We start from the raw sequence: 18,875 nt of genomic DNA on the forward strand, positions 1-18,875 counted from the left end.
AACTCTGCAAAAAGGACATGTTACCCCACAATAGCCTGGAACTCATGTCTGTTGCCTTCTTGTTCAAATTGTCTAGAGAGCCAATACTTCTGAACCCTTTAAAACAGTGCTGTGTGCCGTGGGTGGGTATAGCCTGCATTCTGAGGGCAGACTATATATTTATGTAAATGAATTTAGCCGCGTCTCTCACCCTTTGCTCCCAACCAACTTTTGAAAGTTAAGACACACACACTCTCTCTCTCTCTCTCACACACACACACACACACACACACACACATTTCCTTTAGCCTCAGAGTGCAAGTAGATTGTTTGTGGCAGGTCGGAGAAGAAAGATTTAGGGAAATCTAATAGTGTATGATTACTCCTCCTAACAGCTACTTTTAATTTAGCACCTACTCTGTGCCAAACACTTTATATATAGTGTTTCTCCTCCATACAACTGCCCTTAAAGGTGGGTGTTATTATCTCTATTTTATGGATGAAGACACTGACCTCCAGGAATTTAGCTTACTTGCTCAAGGTGGTAAGAAAAAATAATCTGAAACTTGGAAATAAGCAGAAGGATGATTGCCTGTGTGTGTTTTCAGTGTTATCGGAAAAGCACTAACAGGCTCACCCATAGATTATGTTACTCTTTAGGGAAAGGTACATTTGACTGACTTTTTTCTTTTTTGCAGTACGCGTGCCTCTCACTACTGTGGCCTCTCCCGTTGCGGAGCACAGGCTCCGGACACGCAGGCTCAGCAGCCATGGCTCACGGGCCCAGCCGCTCCGCGGCACGTGGGATCTTCCCGGACCGGGGCACGAACCCACGTCCCCTGCATCGGCAGGCGGACTCTCAACCACTGCGCCACCAGGGAAGCCCTGATTCAGTATTTCTTAAGATTAGAGCCCAGACTCTGTGAAATTACAGAGTCCAATTTGTTAATTGTTAAATTACAACTTATTTAAAAAAATGTTTTATTGGAGTATAGTTGATTTACAATGTTGTTAGTTTCAGGTGTACAGCAAAGTGAATCAGTTATACATATACCTATATCCACTCTTTACAACTTATTTTTGTCCAGTAAATATGTAAATGAATTCTTCCTATTATAAAAGATAATCCCAGAGGCTGTAGCTCTATTTACCAGTAGGACACTACCCAGTTTTGTATCTAACTTAACTAACTTTCTGCAGCTTTTCTTTCCTGAAGGGGTAAATAAATGTCTATTTTCAAATGCTCTTAGAACTACCTTTACCATCTTATTCCTTCATTAATGAGTCAACTCAGTCTTTGATGTGTGCTCACTGTATGTTTGTATGAGAGTTGATGTAGAATGTACGGAAGACCTAAGATTTTTACCCTAATTGCAAGCTAACAAGTTAGCCTGCCACAAGGATGCTTTCAGAAGACACAAGATTCCTGGGTCGGAAACAAAGGACTTTATGATTATGGTACAGCAAGCAGCATGCATCTGTGTATTTGTGCCAGTTACCCTTGCCACCAAGTCCTATAAAAGTGACATGTATTACACTAAGGGCACCCAAACCTTTTATAATTTCCGGTAAGTCTGCTTCCCTTTTCTCCAGAGGGAGATATTATCTCTATTTTCCAAGGCTGTTTGCTATGGAAATGTCCTTGCAAAGACAGTTAGGAACAAAAGACAGTTAGTGTCTTGCTTATAAGATGTGCAGAAACTCAAGAGGTCCATGGAGAATTGTCTCCCAACAGTCAAATTTTTAAATTTTGAAAATTATACTCTGACTAAGGTTTCATGGCCAGTTAATGGCTGAGTCTGGATTCTTCCTGGCTGCAAAGCCTGGGCTATTTCCACTTAGCGTGAAAATCTCTAAGTCCTACCACATGCGACCAACTAAAGAACTCTCACTACCATGAGCCTTTTGGGTCTCTTCCATCCTAGAGTGGGAGTGGTCTTGGTTTGAAAATGATGCATCAAAGCATGGATCCAAAGAGAAGAAATTTAATTTTATTACCAAAGCCTACATGTCTTGAGATGCCTAAAACACTTATTCTGTTGAAATTTTAGGAGGACTCTGAAACCATAGAAACTTTAAGGAGTCAAAACACTAGTCTGTGAGAAATTTCAGAACAGGGACCATGTTTTATCCATCTTTTTATCCTTGGGAACTAGCTCAGTGTCTGATATCTAGTAGGTGCTCAACAAAATTTTTGTTGAATTAATGAATGATAGGAAGGAGAAACACTCCTATCCTTTCTTACCCAATTTCTTTTGGTTCTTTCATCTTCAAGCAAACAAAGCAGGTATCTGTTGAACTCATTTATGCCTTTTGATTTAGCTGCTTGTTCCAATAACTTATTCCATATGTTTATCTCCTTTAGTGTGAAAAGACTTGGCCCACGCTTTCTTTTTTATTTGTCGTTTCCTGAGTTTCCAGTCCTGTCTCTGCTTGCTCATTTTCCACACCCTCACCCCCGCACACACACCCAGGAGTGTGAAGCGGCGACGTGCTGATGGGCATAACCACGAAAGGATGGCCGTTGTTTCTGGACGGTCATCCCAGCTGCTGTCCCCGGGCTGCAGCAGCTGAGTGTTTAGGCTGCCGCCCGGGCCTCCACTCCCGAGACACTCTGTCGTTCTCTGTCTGACCAAACGCCCTCTCTCTCCTCAAGTGAGTGCAGCCCATATGGTGGGAGAGGGAAATGGGAACACAGCCACTGAGCTTTCACAGGGGCCTAGAGGAAGTTGACAAAAGGCCAAGCTTTGAAGGGCACTGAGAGTCAATCTCCTGCCCCAAAGGAAAACAGGGATTAGAGATCTACGCTCAATTAATAGGGGATGAAGACTTTTCTTTTCTTTTTTTCTTTTTTTAATAAGTTTATTTATTCATTTATTTATCTTGGCTGCATTGGGTCTTCGTTGCTGTGCGCGGGCTTTCTCTAGTTGCGGCGGGCGGGCTTCTCATTGCGGTGGCTTCTCTTGTTGCCGAGCACGGGCTCTAGGTGTGCGGGCTTCAGTAGTTGTGGCTCACGGGCTCTAGAGCGCAGGCTCAGTAGTTGTGGTGCACGGGCTTAGTTGCTCCGCGGCATGTGGGATCTTCCCGGACCAGGAATCGAACCCGTGTCCCCTGCATTGGCAGGCGGATTCTTAACCACTGTGCCACCAGGAAAGTCCCGAGGAAGACTTTTCTGAAGTCACCTTTCACATTCAGAAGCAAGTGATGAATTATCGACTGAAGAGCTGAGCTTTAGAGGGGGAAGTCTATTTTTGTGTCCATTTCTGAAGCTAAACAAATGTTGAACCACATACACTTTCGGATTTGACGTTAGGACGCCGCAAGGGTCAGGCATAAGTGTCCTCCTCGTGGTGGTTTAAGTCTAAAGCAAATGCTCTTAGGCTGCAGAGACCCAGCCTACCTGAGAGCCACAGTCCCCTCTCCCCATTTCCTGCTGAGGCCACATATAAAGCACCGTAGCCTACGGACTTCCCTGGCGGTCCAGTGGGTAGGACTTGGCGCTTCCACTGCCGAGAGCCTGGGTCCAATCCCTGGTTGAGGAACTAAGATCCCACAAGCCGCGTGGTGTGGCCAAAAAATGTAAAATAAAATAAAGCACCATAGCCTAAGTTTCTGTCGGTCTCTTTTTTTCTATTGAGCTTAGGAAGTGGTCCTTCTCTGGCTTGTCCAGCGGTGGGTAATGACTTGCATAGGCCAGGCGTGTCGGGAGGCTCATTATCTTTTAGCTCCATTCTCTCTGGATTTCCCAAGAGAGGGAGGTCCAGTGATAGGATTTTGGCAGGATTTGTTCCAGTGAGAGCCGTGCAGCAGTGGAACAGGCTGCCTGTTGAGTCTGGAATTGTCTGAGCTGCCGAAGTGTTCCCACTTGATATGGCAGATTGGAATAGGTGATTTCTAAGGTCTTTTCTAAAAGTAAGTCTAAGGTTTTCCTACATTTAGCTCTCTGACAGGAAGGCAGTAGGGTGCATGGATCAAAAGCAGAGGCTGAAGCCAGGCTGCCTGGATTGGAATTCTGTTACTTACAACGTGTGCTGCGTGACCTTAGGCAAAACTCTGTGCCTTAGTTTTCTCATCTGTAAAATAGGTATGGTAATAGTAGCATCTATTTCATGGGGCTATGCTGCCTCGTCTCACGAGGTTATTATAAGAAGTAAGTGGGTTAATACGTGCAGAGTGTGCAGACCAGGGTTTGTGATTGGTAAGTGTTAGCTATTATCAGTAACTGTTCAACAGCCCCACCCAAACCTCCAATACTCTGAGTTCCCTTCTTTTTTTAAAAATTTTAAAAATTTATTTATTTTATTTTTTAACATCTTTATTAGAGTATAATTTCTTTACAATGGTGTGTTAGTTTCTGCTTTATAACAAAGTGAATCAGTTATACATATACATATGTCCCCATATCTCTTCCCTCTTGCATCTCCGTCCCTCCCACCCTCCCTATCCCACCCCTCTAGGTGGTCACAAAGCACCAAGCTGATCTCCCTGTGCTATGCGGCTGCTTCCCACTAGCTATCTATATTACATTTTGTAGTATATATATGTCCATGCCACTCTTTCACTTTGTCTCAGCTTACCCTTCCCCCTCCCCGTATCCTCAAGTCCATTTTCTAGTAGGTCTCCGTATTTATTCCCATCTTGCCCCTAGGTTCTTTTTTTTTTTTTTAACATCTTTATTGGAGTATAATTGCTTTACACTGGTGTGTTAGTTTCTGCTTTATAACAAAGTGAATCAGTTATACATACACATATGTTCCCATATCTCTTCCCTCTTGCATCTCCCTCCCTCCAACCCTCCCTATCCCACCCCTCTAGGTGGTCACTGAGCACCAAGCTGATCTCCCTGTGCTATGCGGCTGCTTCCCACTAGCTCTCTATTTTACATTTTGAGTTCCCTTCTTTCTCCTGATAACTTGTGGGGCACTTTCAGCCTTTTCTCTTGGTAATCATATCCCAAATTGGTGGGAACTAGGTGGGGCAGAGGGTAGAGGGGGAAGAAGCAAAGATCAGTGTGATTGCAGGAAGGTGTGTAAGAATTAGCTCTACCCTCCTACGCAGAGCACATCACAGCTGCAGTCATCATTGTTGTTTGCAGCAGCAAATGCAGAAGAAGCAGGGAGGGTGATCATCAGTCATCATTGTCACTGTCACCATCACCTTCTGCTCCTTTCCCAAGGACCTCAAAGATGATTAGTGATGAAGCAATAAAACACCAAGAAGTTTAACAGAGTTTTCAATCTCATTAAGATGTCCAGCCTTTCCATGGGTGCAACAACTCCTGCAGATCTGTTAGCATCCTGTCCTGTACAGATGATGTACTTAATAAATGTGGTCCTTACTCCTGTGCTGATATATCCCCCATCTTCACTTCCCAGTTAGCTTCCTTTTACCTATTCCAGGATTGCTATTCTAAAATCTCTCCAATTCCCTCAAATCTGATACCCTCACCTACCCCTGCCCTCACTCTTTTTAGATTTTATCATCTCCCTCTTAAAGAGAATATAGAGACCATCAGGATATCCATCCAGTGACCTACTCTGAAACCTGGCTTCCCATGCTATTACTTATTAACCCCTCTTTCCCTATTGTCTGAGAGAAATGGCATGTCCCCTCCTCTCTGAGGCTAAACCCTCTGCTACCTGGGCTCTGCACCTCAGACCCTTCTGCCTCATCTGTTACCTTCACTCTCTACATGTCCTTAAAGTTCTAGCGCTCTTTTTTGAATATTCTATTGCTCCCTTTCCTTTAGCTCCTTCCACTTAGCCAATGGAAATGCCCATGGCTTTTTTTTTTTTAATTTATTTTTTTGGCTGCGTCGGGTCTTTGTTGCCACGTACGGCATCTTCGCTGAGGCATGCGGGATCTTTTCGTTGTGGAGCACGTGGGCTTCTCTCTAGTTGTGGCCTATGGGTTTTCCTCCTGTAGTTTGCAGCCAGCGGGCTCTCTAGTTGAGGTGCCAAGCTTGGTAGTTGTGGCCCGCGGGCTCTGTTGCCCTGAGGCATGTGGGATCTAATTCTCTGACCAGGGATCGAACCCACGTTCCCTGCATTGGAAGGCAGATTCTTTAGCACTGGACCACCATGGAAGTCCCCCATGTGTTTTTAAACCTAACATAATCTTCCACTCCCTCTACCGTCCTATATCCAGATACTGCTCTGTCTCTCTCCTTTCTACGTTGTTGTCACGAAAGAGGATGCCTTTTCCCTTCTTGCTCTGTGTGCTTTCCTTGGACGATTTCATCCATTTCCATGGCTTTGACCAACACCTATGTCTCTGGGTGTGACTTCTCCCTGTTATTTACACCTGACGTCCACGGTACCTGCAATTTGATGTGTCCCAAACGAAGTGCGTTGTTCCTCCTTCAGACAGCTTGTCTTCATCCTGCCTCCTCTTCCACTTTGGATAATGCTGTCAACACCTAGGCAGTCTATTTGACCCTCAGTGTCATCTATTCATTCTCCTCTCTCAGCCTCCAAGCTGATGAGTCACAGAAGATTTTACCGGAAGATAATTCACAGCACACTCTTGTTGATTCCTTTAGACATGTTTATCAAATCTGACTTTCTACTCCCACTCCCGTCGACGTCCTCTAGTAACCTCCTCACCTTTCTTTTTTAAAAAAGATTATTTATTTTTGGCTGCATTGCGTCTTCGTTGCTGCTGGGCTTTCTCTAGTTGCGGTGAGCGGGGGCTGCTCTTCGTTGCGGTGCGCGGGCTTCTCATTGCGGTGGCTTCTCTTGTTGTGAAGCACAGGCTCTAGGCGCGCGGGCTCAGTAGTTGTGGCACGTGGGCTCCGTAGTTGTGGCACACGGACTTAGTTGCTCCGCGGCATGTGGGATCTTCCTGGACCAGGGCTCGAACCCGTGTCCCCTCCACTGGCAGGTGGATTCTTAACCACCATGCCACCAGGGAAGCCCTCTCCTCACGTTTTGCCTCAATTATTTTACCCATCCATGGGACTTCCCTGGTGGTCCAGTGGTTAAGACGCCATGCTCCCAATGCCAGGGGCCTGGGTTTGATCCCTGGTTGGGGAACTAGATGCCTCATGCCTCGTGGCACGGCGGGGGAAAACAACCGCAAAAAACTATTGAACCCATCCAGCCAAGTCCATTCTCCAATCTGTTGTCAACGTAATTTATTTAAAACTGAAGTCCTTAAAACCTCCATGGGTTCTTTGATGCTCTCCAAAGTCAAGTCCAAACTCCCTACGTCCTTAGTATGACCTATAGAGTTATGACACTCCCCCAACCCAAGTCTTGCCCTGACAGGCTTCTGCAGCTTTGCTGGTGGGAGGTCTGGAACAGGTGCCCACACTCCAGGCAAGTTGTATTTCCAACCCTTTCCCATACCACCACCCCTCACAATCCAAGTCTTTTAATTTCTGCCAAAGTCTCTTTTCTCTCAAGTCTCTTCCTGACCGATTCTTATTCCCTCTTCAAAACTTAACTCAAGAACCTTGCCTTCTGTGAAGCTTCTTCCCATTGTCCGAGACTGCTTATTTACCCTTGTGCTCCAGCTGGAGCTTCTCCAGGGCTTTGGAGATGCTCAATCCAGTTTCTTGAAGGTGTGGGTGTGCACAGGCAGAACCAGGCTGATAGAACAAATTGGTAGGCATTATGGCTGAGCCTTGAGTGAAAGTTCTGTGCGTATGTTTGCAGAAAGATGTCGCTATTGGGAGACGATCTCTTCCACTCAGGCCAGTTTCTAAATGACAATTTTCGTTTGATTAGCATTGGCTCTAGGTAGATAGATGTAGGCCACACAGATCAGTGCCATCTCTTCTGAAAACTGTAAATGTTTGGTTATCCCATGTCTAAGTGAAATTTTTATCAATAATGAGGACTTTGACGATCACTGTAATGGTACTTCAAATTTCTCTTTGGTAAAATAAGTGAGTCAATGAAAAGATTTAGAGAAAGTCTACCCTAAGTGTGGTCTTTTGGGGGACACCTAAAGAGCTGGTCATTTTCCACTTGCTCACAGATGCACTGGAAGATCAGCAGGATGGAATGGTGTCAGTAACGATGCCAGGCTGGCCATGGTTCCTTGTGAGATGGTGGGTACAGACAACAGGTATTGTGGGAGGCTGGAGACAGGTGAAGTCAATTCAGGCCCAAGCAGAGGGAGGACAGGTTGGACTCACTGGAGGGGCAGCAGTTGTTAAAAATTATAAAAACTGGGCTTCCCTGGTGGCGCAGTGGTTGAGAGTCTGCCTGCCGATGCAGGGGACGTGGGTTCGTGCCCCGGTCCGGGAGGATCCCACATGCCGTGGAGCGGCTGGGCCCGTGAGCCGTGGCCGCTGAGCCTGCGCGTCTGTAGCCTGTGCTCCGCAACGGGAGAGGCCACAGTGGGGAGAGGCCCGCGTACCGCAAAAAAAAAAAAAATTATAAAAACGAAATAATAATAACTAGAGAAATTTATGAATTAAAATTAAAAAACCCTCACAATGGGTAGGAACTAGAACTTTTGAACTGGAGCAAAGAAGGAGAGAAAAAATCAGGAGAGGGTAAAGTTTGACCAATGGTCTAAAGCAAGAACAAACATGTTTTCTGCAGAGAACCGTGAAAAGGGCAGCCTGTATAAGGGTTTGGTGAGGGCGTTGGCAAGGAGGATCTTTGTAGGAAAGGGACAGAGAAGGTTGAGGGTCAGACTGAGAAATGGGGACACTATTGAGTTTTTTCAGTTTGGGGATGACAACCGTGAACCGGGAACTGAAGTGTGTCCATGTACAGCAATCCATTCTTTCCCCAAGTTTTCCATGAAAGAGGTGTTGGGGCAATATTGTTCCCTACCTGCTGTGCACAGGCTCTCACGAAAGGAGGGAACTTCATTTACATTTGAAGTTTATTTTACATGTAATAGGGGATTGGGTGTCCTGACCTCCAGGAGTTCACATTCTCAACCGCTCCAGGCTGGTCAAGGCAATTCCATTAGCATATCTGTTCTCCATGACAGATATTTTTAGCAGCAGATAGCCTGAATCCATTCAAAGAATGCACCTGTTAGATAGGAATCTAGATCTGGCAACCACACAGTTTAATTTCAAAAGAGCCAGGTCAGGTTGTGTGCTGAACTATGGGACACGACAGGAAATCTATTGGTTTTAAGCTCAAGCTCGTGACGGCTGCTTTGCAAAGTCGGTAATGCGAAGGTGTTAATATCTATTCATCTGGATATTTCAGTTTGATGGATTCATGGAAATAATCTGATACTAGAGAACATTCTTTCCTCCCTCCCTTCCTCCCTCTCTGTCTTCCTTCTTTCCTTACTTTAGCAATATTTTTTAAATGCCTCATCTTGGATGTGGCATCATGGGGGTAAAGGAACCAAGTACAGTTTCCTTCCTCTGTTAAACATATATTCCAGAAAGGAAGACAGATAAATAACAAGCAAACAAATTAAGAACTAATTTAGTTGCCTAAGGTGATGCGTGCTGGGAGGAAGAGAAGGAAGGATTGGAGGGTGACTGGGGACGGGCGAGAGGGTCACACTACGCAAGAACCTGAATTGAGGGTGGGCATTCAAGCAACTATCCAGGTGAAGTGCTTTGCAGGAGGAGGACTTGGAAAAGAACAAGGTTTGGTCACGGAGCAGCAAGACGGTCAGTGTGTCTGGAGAGGAGGGATCCAGGAGGAGGAGGGTGGGATGAGGGGAAGTAGCCAGGAGCTACAACATTAGGGACCTGCCGGCTACAACACGGACACTGGCTTTTATTCTAAGTGCAGTGGGAAACCACTGGAGTTGAGAGGGGAGCGAGGTGATCTGATCTATGGTTTAAAAAGGTTATGCTGGCCGCTCTGTGGAGGATACTCTTGTTGAGAGGAAAGAGGGGTGTAGAAGAGCAGCTGCTGGGCTACTGTAAGTACACGTGAAAGCTGATGGGGGCCTGAGGGCGGAGGTGGCAGTGGAAGTGGTAGAAGGTGCTCAAGCTCAGTACATGTTCTAAGAGGTTGACAAAGGACTTGATAATGGATTGGATGAGAAGCAGGAGGAAAAGAGGGGAGTCAAGGGTGACTCCTGGGTTTGTGGTCTGAACAGCTGGGTGATTTGTGGGGTCATTTCCTGAGATGGGAAAATTAGGGGAGGGGGTGGTTTAGGTTGGGAAATTAAGAGCTCTCTTTTGATAATTTTAAGTGAGGGCATTGAGTATTAGATAGATACATACATAGTAGTCTGAAATTTAGGTGAAAGATCAGAGCTGGAGAAACACTTTGGGAGATACCAGTGTAACTCACCAGTAGATAGGGCATTTAAAGTCATAGGTCAAGAATAGGTCACCTGGGGAGGGGTGTGTTCACCTCGAGGCTGGGACTGAGCTCAGGGACACTCCAATACTTAATGGACAGCATGAGAATGGGAAGCCAGCGAGGAAGACTGAGACGGAACAGCCAATGAAAGAGGAGAAAACCCAGACGTTATGTCCTGAAGACCATAATGTTTTAAGAAGGAACGGGTGGTCAACTGTGTTGACGCCTGTCGAGACGTCCAGTAAAATTAGGGCAGAAAATTAACCACTAGGTTTGACATGGTGACCTTAACAAGAGCAGCGACAGTTGAACGGTGGGGAGAGAATTCTGAATGAAATGGGTTAAAGAGAGAATGGGAGGTAAAGAAGGGGAGACACAAAGTATAGAGATTCTTTCAAGTTTTGCTATAAAAGGAAGGAAAATACAGGAACGTGGAGTGAGAGGTGGATTTTTAAAGGAAAAGAACTATTAAAGACTTGTACACAGGCCTCTCACCGCTGTGGCTTCGCCCGTTGCGGAGCACAGGCTCCGGACGCGCAGGCTCAGCGGCCATGGCTCACGGGCCCAGCCGCTCCGCGGCATGTGGGATCTTCCCGTACCGGGGCACGAACCCGTGTCCCCTGCATCGGCAGGCGGACTCTCAACCACTGCGCCACCAGGGAAGCCCCTAAAGACGTTTTTGTACATGGATGGAAGTGGTGTAGAAGAAAGGGAAAAAGATAAATTAGAAGAAAGAGGAGGTAATAGGAGTTACTATGCCCTTAAGTAGGCAGGAAGTTATGGGCTCAAGAGAACAAGTGAACAATTGACCTTAGAAGGAAGGAAATAGGGAAAAGTGAGTTAGGCTTACAGGTATATTGGTATAATTGGGTTGTGGGAAAGCAAGTTTAATGTCTTCTTACAGTTTCTATTTTCTCTGAGAGATAAAGCAGTGACAAATAGAGTGAGCTGGGAGGGGGCATCTTTTAAAATTTTGGGAACAGAGGAAGAGGGGTGAAATAGTCATTCTGGAGGATGAGAAACTGAATTGGCTGGCTTCTAGTGTCATTAGGAAGTTTTGAAAAGCCACTTGAGATTTTTGTTCATAAATTTAAAATAAAATCTAAATTAAAGATGAAACCTGTTAGTACCCCTGTGTGCTCTCCTCTGGTCACATGCAGCTGGAGGGCAGATGCTAAACAGATGGGGGCTCGGGTTTAACCAGATTTTGGAGTTTTGCCAAGTGAGTTCTAGAAGGGAGGGAGGGAGAAAAGGGGTTGAGGCTGTGCGCGAAGGGGAGGATATTCAGATGTATGTGGACTTTGAGCAAAGGCAACGAGGAAAATGAACAGCTTACGGGGCTGATGAAAAGGAAGCCAATTTGGTGGAGTGACTAGACTTGGACCAATGTGGGTCTAAGAACTCTTATTTCCTGTCCATCTCTTCCTTTGTTCGTGCCTCCATGCGAAAAGATCTCTGAGTTTCTAAGACCCAGGTCATTTCCTCCATGAAATCATCCCTATAACTCTGCTCTTAATTGATGCCCCCTTTCCTGGACTCCTGTTACATCTTATTATGTATATTTTATTTAAATGTATTTATGAATAACTACCAAGGACTTATAACCAAGTCCTTGTTATAAGTACTGGGAATGTAACTATGAACAAATGCAGATGTGTACCTCGGCCCTCATGGATGCACGGTCTATTATAGAGACACATGGTACATGTTACAGATAAATTGTATTGCGCAAGACTTAGAAATCCTGAAAAATTTCAGATGGGGTGAATATTTCTTTACAAGCAGATGATAAGCCTCCAAGAAGCAGGAGTTTGTGCCACACCAACAGCAGGGGCTCGGTAAACGCTGTGTCCTTGGAGAACCGATGTTCCCTTCACATTGAAGATGTTCCTTTCAAAGGTCTGCAGGAAAAGTAGCGAGTAGAAAGAAGGCAGTAGGAAAAGCTTTTTGGAGGCTACGAGTTTATATCCATCAGGTTTGGGAAAGCCTGGAATAGTTCTCAAATTATGATGTCAAGAAAGCTTGGTTGCTCCCTTGACATAATAATCCATCGTGTTTGTCCCATGTTTTGTTAGGATCATATGTTCCTGGCAACCCATAATCTATGTCCTGCATGTCCCTTTCCACATTTAAATTAATTATCTTGAAAGGCTAAGGTGTACGTGGGACAGTCAGATCTAAGCAGGAGGAAGTACACGGACCTCAAAATTGTGGTTACCCCGAATTGTTGGAAGACTCAGTACTTAAATGGATAGTTACCAACTAGTGACCACACGTTCCAATCAAACACAGCTTCCTCTTCACCAGATGTGCACATTTATCAGGAACTTTCTGCTAATTATTCAAAGAATTCCTAGAACAGCACACATGTGCCCTCTTCAAAGAAAGCCCATGTACGTAATACACATTTATAATCATTTACAGATAAACCAGCCAGATGGAATCATTGTTCTACATAATGTTACATAATTCTGTCAATGATTAAGACACATTTCAGGACATAATTCAATATAGAAAGTTTAAATATAAGCCTAGCATTTTAGTTAAGAGAGGTTAAGAACCAGAGGGATACAGTAGACTCCAAGTGAAGGGACTCAGAAACCTTTTATCCCTTTGCACCAGGTACGACTAGTTGGTAATAGCTGGTGTTCTTTCTTGTTCAAACGAAGCATGCATGTCTGCAGTTGGGTTTTGGAGGTGAACAGCTAGTTCAGATGTCGTTAGCTCATCCTGAATGTCAGGATGTGGAAAGGTCAGCTTACATCATGTGATTTGGGAGATTCTAAAGCCTGATTCTGCTGCCCTACATCTCAGTTTGGTGTGTAAATATTTAAAAAATGATACATGCATCTTTTCTGTGACTAGTGCCATTACAGGCAGTTGTGCTTACTGCCGGGTTTTAGAGGTTGGGGTTTCCTGGAAGAAACTGTCCTGGTGTCTCAACGAGACCGATTGGTTTGTAGGTGAAACACACATTTGTGGGAAATGGGGTGAAAGTATGTTACCCACTTTCTTTAGAATCCAGGGGTCTAATCTGAAATATGGTGTTAATAATACTTGTTTAATTCTTTTTCTGGTGATCCATCCAATGAGATGTTGAAAGTGATTTGAAAATATAAACTATCGCACATATAGAAATGTTACTATTAGTAATAACACTTATAAATTATAAAATACCTACCTCTGGAGTACATTTTGTGGGCTAAAGCTCCTTCTGCCAAGGTTACCCTACTACTTGGAAAGCCATCTGGCTGCTGTCTCTTTTCTACACAGAGAACCATTGATCGCTATTGAATGACGGCAGTCTAGCTTACTATTTTCTTGCCTCATAAAATTTCTTGAGTGAAAATACGTCCCAATATGAAAAGGAGGGAAAAAATAATAAAATGCTCTGTCTTTGTCTTTATTTTGCTTTTGATATTGGCCATTATTTCTTTTCCCACTTTGATCTGCTTTCTTGAAATCATCCTGGGGATATTTTGGGTGTAGAACGTTTCTAAGCTGGTAAGTAACGGCTATTTCATTATTGGAATTTTTTTTCTCTTGCTTGTGGAATATACTTCTGTTGGAGGTATAGCCTATGAAAGTGAATAATAATTCCACTTATTGTGTATCTATTATTGACTATGGAGCGTATGAAAGAAAAGAAGGAATTTTAAGCTTATGTTATGTGATTTAAGAGTGGAACTAAGATTAGTAAAGGCAAGCTATGAGCGACTAGATTTCAACTCATAAGAAAAAAGAACTTCCTAGCAGTCAGAATACAGAAAATAGAATAGTGCTTTCCTAGCAGAATCTTTGTACAAAGCCTTCTTCTAAGCCGGAAATCTGTGAACTTACGTTTCTAGCACTGGCTGATGTTTCAAAAGAGCTAATTCAGAACAGAGCCTGAAGTGGCCTTGCCAGATGCCTATACTGAAAGTGTGGGCAGTGCTTGGTGTGGCCGGCATCGACTGGACAATCTGGCTAAGTCTAGGGGCCACTCTGGGATGTTGTGGGTTGAGTGAGTAGCAGGTACTTAGAATGGTGAGAAATGAGGGGACTGGTCACTGGGTTACAGTCACTGCTATGGGATGCATATTTTCTGGAATCAGAAAGTGGGAGTGTTGAGAAATCACGAATATCACCTATATACACAATGAATCCCCTAGCTCTTCTCTAAAAGGCAAGGCCTTAAGTAAAACCAATAGATCCATTTGGAGCGAGTGTGTACATCAGGAGGTGCTAGGCAGCCTTGCTTGGAGGGAAGAGACCAGCCAAGAATGAAGTACATCTGGATCAAAACCATGATGACCGTAAATACTAAATCAAGAGATGTTATTCTTGGTGGCTTTATTATCCCTCTCTGCTAGACTCTCTTTTCTTTCCCCACTATTGCCAGCTAGTGGCACAGAGAGATGGGTAAGGAAAAGCAAATATTTACTGAAAGTCTGTTACCTGGTAGGCACTTTACACATCCTAACTCACTTTGTGCTTATGATCATCTTTGGTGGGTAGATTATTATTATACCCATTTAGCAGATGAGGAAACTGAGCCCCAGGAAGACGAGTTGGGATCCAAATCAGTCATTTCATGACGTTGTGCTGGATAAGAAAAGGAGGAAGATAGATGATGGCAGATATAATGCCATACCTATTGAGACATCATACATTGGTTAAGTATTATTCATTTTATTAATTATATTTCATAGTGGTATAAAGTTGTCGTAATTGTAATCCCATGCTTTGACATTCAGAATTCCTGGCAAAGAATGCCTTTTTCTAAACTGAATTTTCAATTACTCCATCTTGGTAATCTCTTTACGTTCACTTCTCTGGTTAAATCCTGGGTATACTTTATCATCCTTGAACTTTTAACTCCCATTTTTAGCTCTGCATGTCCACCTGCGCCTGTTATCAGTTGTCTCATCATGAAGAAGGCTAGGTCAGAGTTTATCAAGCATCTCTTATTCATCTTTAGAGCTCCACCCAATTCCACTCGTATCTCTATCTGGATTTTCATTTTGAGCTACACCCTTCTCAACACTCCCCCTCCCACCACCTTTTTTTCCCCACCAATCCTCATTCCTGACCTCTACTTTATCCCCTCTTCCATTCATTGTTATAACATCACTTTCCGTTTGGTGACTTTAGCTTAAACGTCTAAAAGGCTAGTGTATGTCAAGTTATAGCTTTTTAAAGTCCCTAAAAACTTAGAACATGCAGATTTAAACAAAAAATGGCGCATTTATGACACCGTCTACTTTAATTTCCCTGACCCCGTCTCAGTATTACCTGGGTGATTTTTTTCTTTTTTTTTGGCCGCACCATGAGGCATGCAGAACTTCCCCAACCAGGGATTGAACCCGAGCCCTTGCAGAGGAAGCATGGAGTCTTAACCACTGGACTGCCAGGGAAGCCCCCATCTGGGTGATTCTTTACATCTCTTCAGATTTCTTATGTAATTTGAATCTTTGTACACATTGTTTGGCCACCTCTTTTTCACCTAGCGTGCGGGTAACATAATATTTTACAATGTAGTTTTTAGTACTTGCATAGTTTTTCCTGTGTATATTTAGCATTTTAAAATGTAACCCACCTGTTATTATTGTACATTTGGGTTGCTTCGCAGTTTTGCTTACTATAAATTACGCTGTGAACATCTTTGTGGCTAAGTCATAGTGCATTTCTCTGGTTACTTTCTTATGGCAAATTCATAGAAGGGGAATTTCTGGGTCAACTTATATACATATATTTATGGTTCTTGAAAAACATTGCCTAAGTTACTTTTTGGAAAGGTTATCTGTTTGTCATTGAAGAGGAAGTATTGGAAAGCTTCCTGTAAATAATGTAAGAAGAATGGTATCATTGCTCCTAGCCCATACTAATTACTCATGTGATATTCAGTAAACCAAAAAAAAAAAACCTTTATCACTCTCAGCTGATTCATATGTAAAATTAAGGCGATGGATTAGAGCTCTAAGATATCCCTCCATCTGCCTTTCTGTTATGCTGACTTCACATAGTGGAGATAATTGCATTCCTGAATCTTCTCTGGGGTTCACAAAAGGGAATTTAGAGAGACACCCTTAAAACAGAGAAGTGACTGAAACAAAGACACGAATTTTCTTGAAATCTTGTCTTAGGAGAAAGAAAAGAGCTACCACTGTCTTCACTTTCACTTTGGCCTCCAAAAATTCTTCATGGCACTAAATGTTTAACAAAATTGCCTTAAATCTTGTCCTCATTTAAGTGAGTAATGTCAGTCATGGTTATTATTAACATTTTCATTGATGGGTTATCATCATACCCATTCCACAGATGAAGAAACAGAGGATGCAGAAAGCTGGCAACCCGCTTGGCCTTAGAGGGTTAATCAGAGATCAGGGAGGTAAGCGCTAGACTTTCCCCGCATGAGACTAGCCCTCATCACAGAGACGGCTCTGCCTCAGGATACGGTTTTGGGTCTATCCAAGGAGGTTATGGGAACTAGTAGATTAAATTCTTTCAAAACACTCTTCTCCAACAGGACCCTGGGGCCATCCGTCAGCAGCTAGGCACTCTTTCCTGGATCTTATGTGGAGTCTCTGACTCTTTTTCTTACCTCTGGCAACGGGCATTCGGGTCATCAGGGTATCCCTGCAAAAGGATGAAACCTGGTTAACGTACTGATGAACTCAGACATAGCTGATAAAAATAAAGTTGAAAAGAAGGATGAAACAGCATCATCAAGGATGGCAATCCATGCAGGTTGGCTTACTTAAAATTTTTATTGAGCAACAGATATGTGTAGGTTCCATGAGGGCACCACCCAGAAAAGTAATTGGCTCATGGTTAAAAGTCTGATGTGTGTTTCTTGAAAGCCAGGCTCCAGAGTTACAAAGATAAATAAGCCATGAGGTCTTCCCTCAAGCAACTCACAGGCCAGCAGACGAGATAGAAAGAAAGCAAGCACAGCAGAAAAATCATAAATTGAAATTTACATAAACACTCAAGTAGCACAGAGGAAGGAGTGATTAACTTGAAAGTTGTACTAGAATAAAACTTCAAAGTCCACAGTGTCTGATGGATTACAGGTGTAAGCCCCTTTCAGAGTGACGGACTCCTGAACTTTTCTCTGATGTGAACTCGTATGTATCAAAGCCTATATGGTTTCGTTATAAAACAGAATGTATGTACATTAAAATCACATTTGATAACTCGAACCATTAAATTACCTAATAGCTTCCGCCCCCCTCCCTTCTTAGCAAAGTAAAAAAAAATTCTTAACTGAATAGTCACATTGGATTGAAGACTCATTTGTTTCCAACAAATTGACACTTCATTATTTTTCGTTGGGAGTGAAGGTGCAACTGCTTTCGATTACTCAGAGCTTGTTATACGGAACAACGAAGAGGAGGCTGCATGAGAATGGGCAGACTGTTCTAGACTCCGGAGAAAACGCAGAAATACTGCAGAGATGGAGTCTGTCTCAGTAAATGGAGGAAGAGGGTGGGACGTCTTATTGGAATATGTGGCTGAATGGACTTGAAAATTACGTAAAAGGAGCTTTGAGATTTTGTGTATTATTTGTATTGAGTTAGTTTTCCGGTTTCTAGATTCTGTGATAGTGAATTTCAATGTATCAGATTTCTGTGTAACGAGGTGTATATGTGAGAGCTACATACACAGAACGACTTCCTATTTCCTAAATGATTTGTGACATTTAGGAGAACTCTATGTGAAATTAATACTAGAAAACCCTCTTATCTGTGTAGAAGAAAAACATTATATAATGTTAGTTATCATAATGTGTTTCTTGTAGAAAATAGTTGAAGAAATCGAAGGTTGAGAACAACAGATGTTCTCTATATTAAAACGTCAAGAGCTGTACTGAGGAAATTCATCCACCAACAGAATCCAGATCGTGGAGAAGGTGGTAGGCAAGGTTTCCATTTCAAAAGAACTCTGTAATATATCTGATGTTTATCCAGCTTAATAACATTTCAGATATTTAAAGGTTTTCTGATTCTTTTACAGTGCCAGGTATAGAGGAATTAACTTATTAAAGGCTGGAATATTCTTCGAATAAACACTTTTACTATGAAACTACTATTCTGACAGGTGTCGAAAACTGAGTGGGAAAGGAATTAGGTCTACATTTAGGTATAAATGTATGAACTTGAGGGAAAAATGAAAACCGTGAACACTGCTGTGTCTTAGCTTAGAAACATTTCTCTTTCTTGTAGAATGAAGGGGTCTCGAAGACCCATACAACCCAATATGGTCCATAAAAATGCCTCTGTCCCAAATGCCATGAAGTTGGTGAGGAGTATTCTCCTAAATTCACCCCAGATTGAAATGGGGCCCAAAAGAGGAAGCGGGCAACTCACCTGGAGTCACAAACAAGGCAAGTATTGAAGCAGGAAAGAGGCTGAGCGCTCCAGAACTCTCCCACACTAACCTTTAGAAGGAAGAAGTTCCCTCATCCTGCTTCCTTGGCACCACTCAGACTGGCTGGTTTTTCTACACTTTGTTCAGGAAAATATGCAGATGATGGAATTTGGCTTTTAATGTTTCCGGGCAATTCTCTGGGAAAGAACTGTTGTTCAGTTGCTGCATATTTCCTTTTCTTTTCAGAAATAGGGATGTGTACAAGAAGACTGGGTCCGTGGAAGTGTTCAGCTCTTT

The sequence above is a fragment of the Neophocaena asiaeorientalis genome, unplaced genomic scaffold, assembly GCF_003031525.2.
Source record: "Neophocaena asiaeorientalis asiaeorientalis breed wild unplaced genomic scaffold, Neophocaena_asiaeorientalis_V1.1 scaffold960, whole genome shotgun sequence".
In the NCBI taxonomy this organism is placed as follows: Eukaryota; Metazoa; Chordata; class Mammalia; order Artiodactyla; family Phocoenidae; genus Neophocaena; species Neophocaena asiaeorientalis.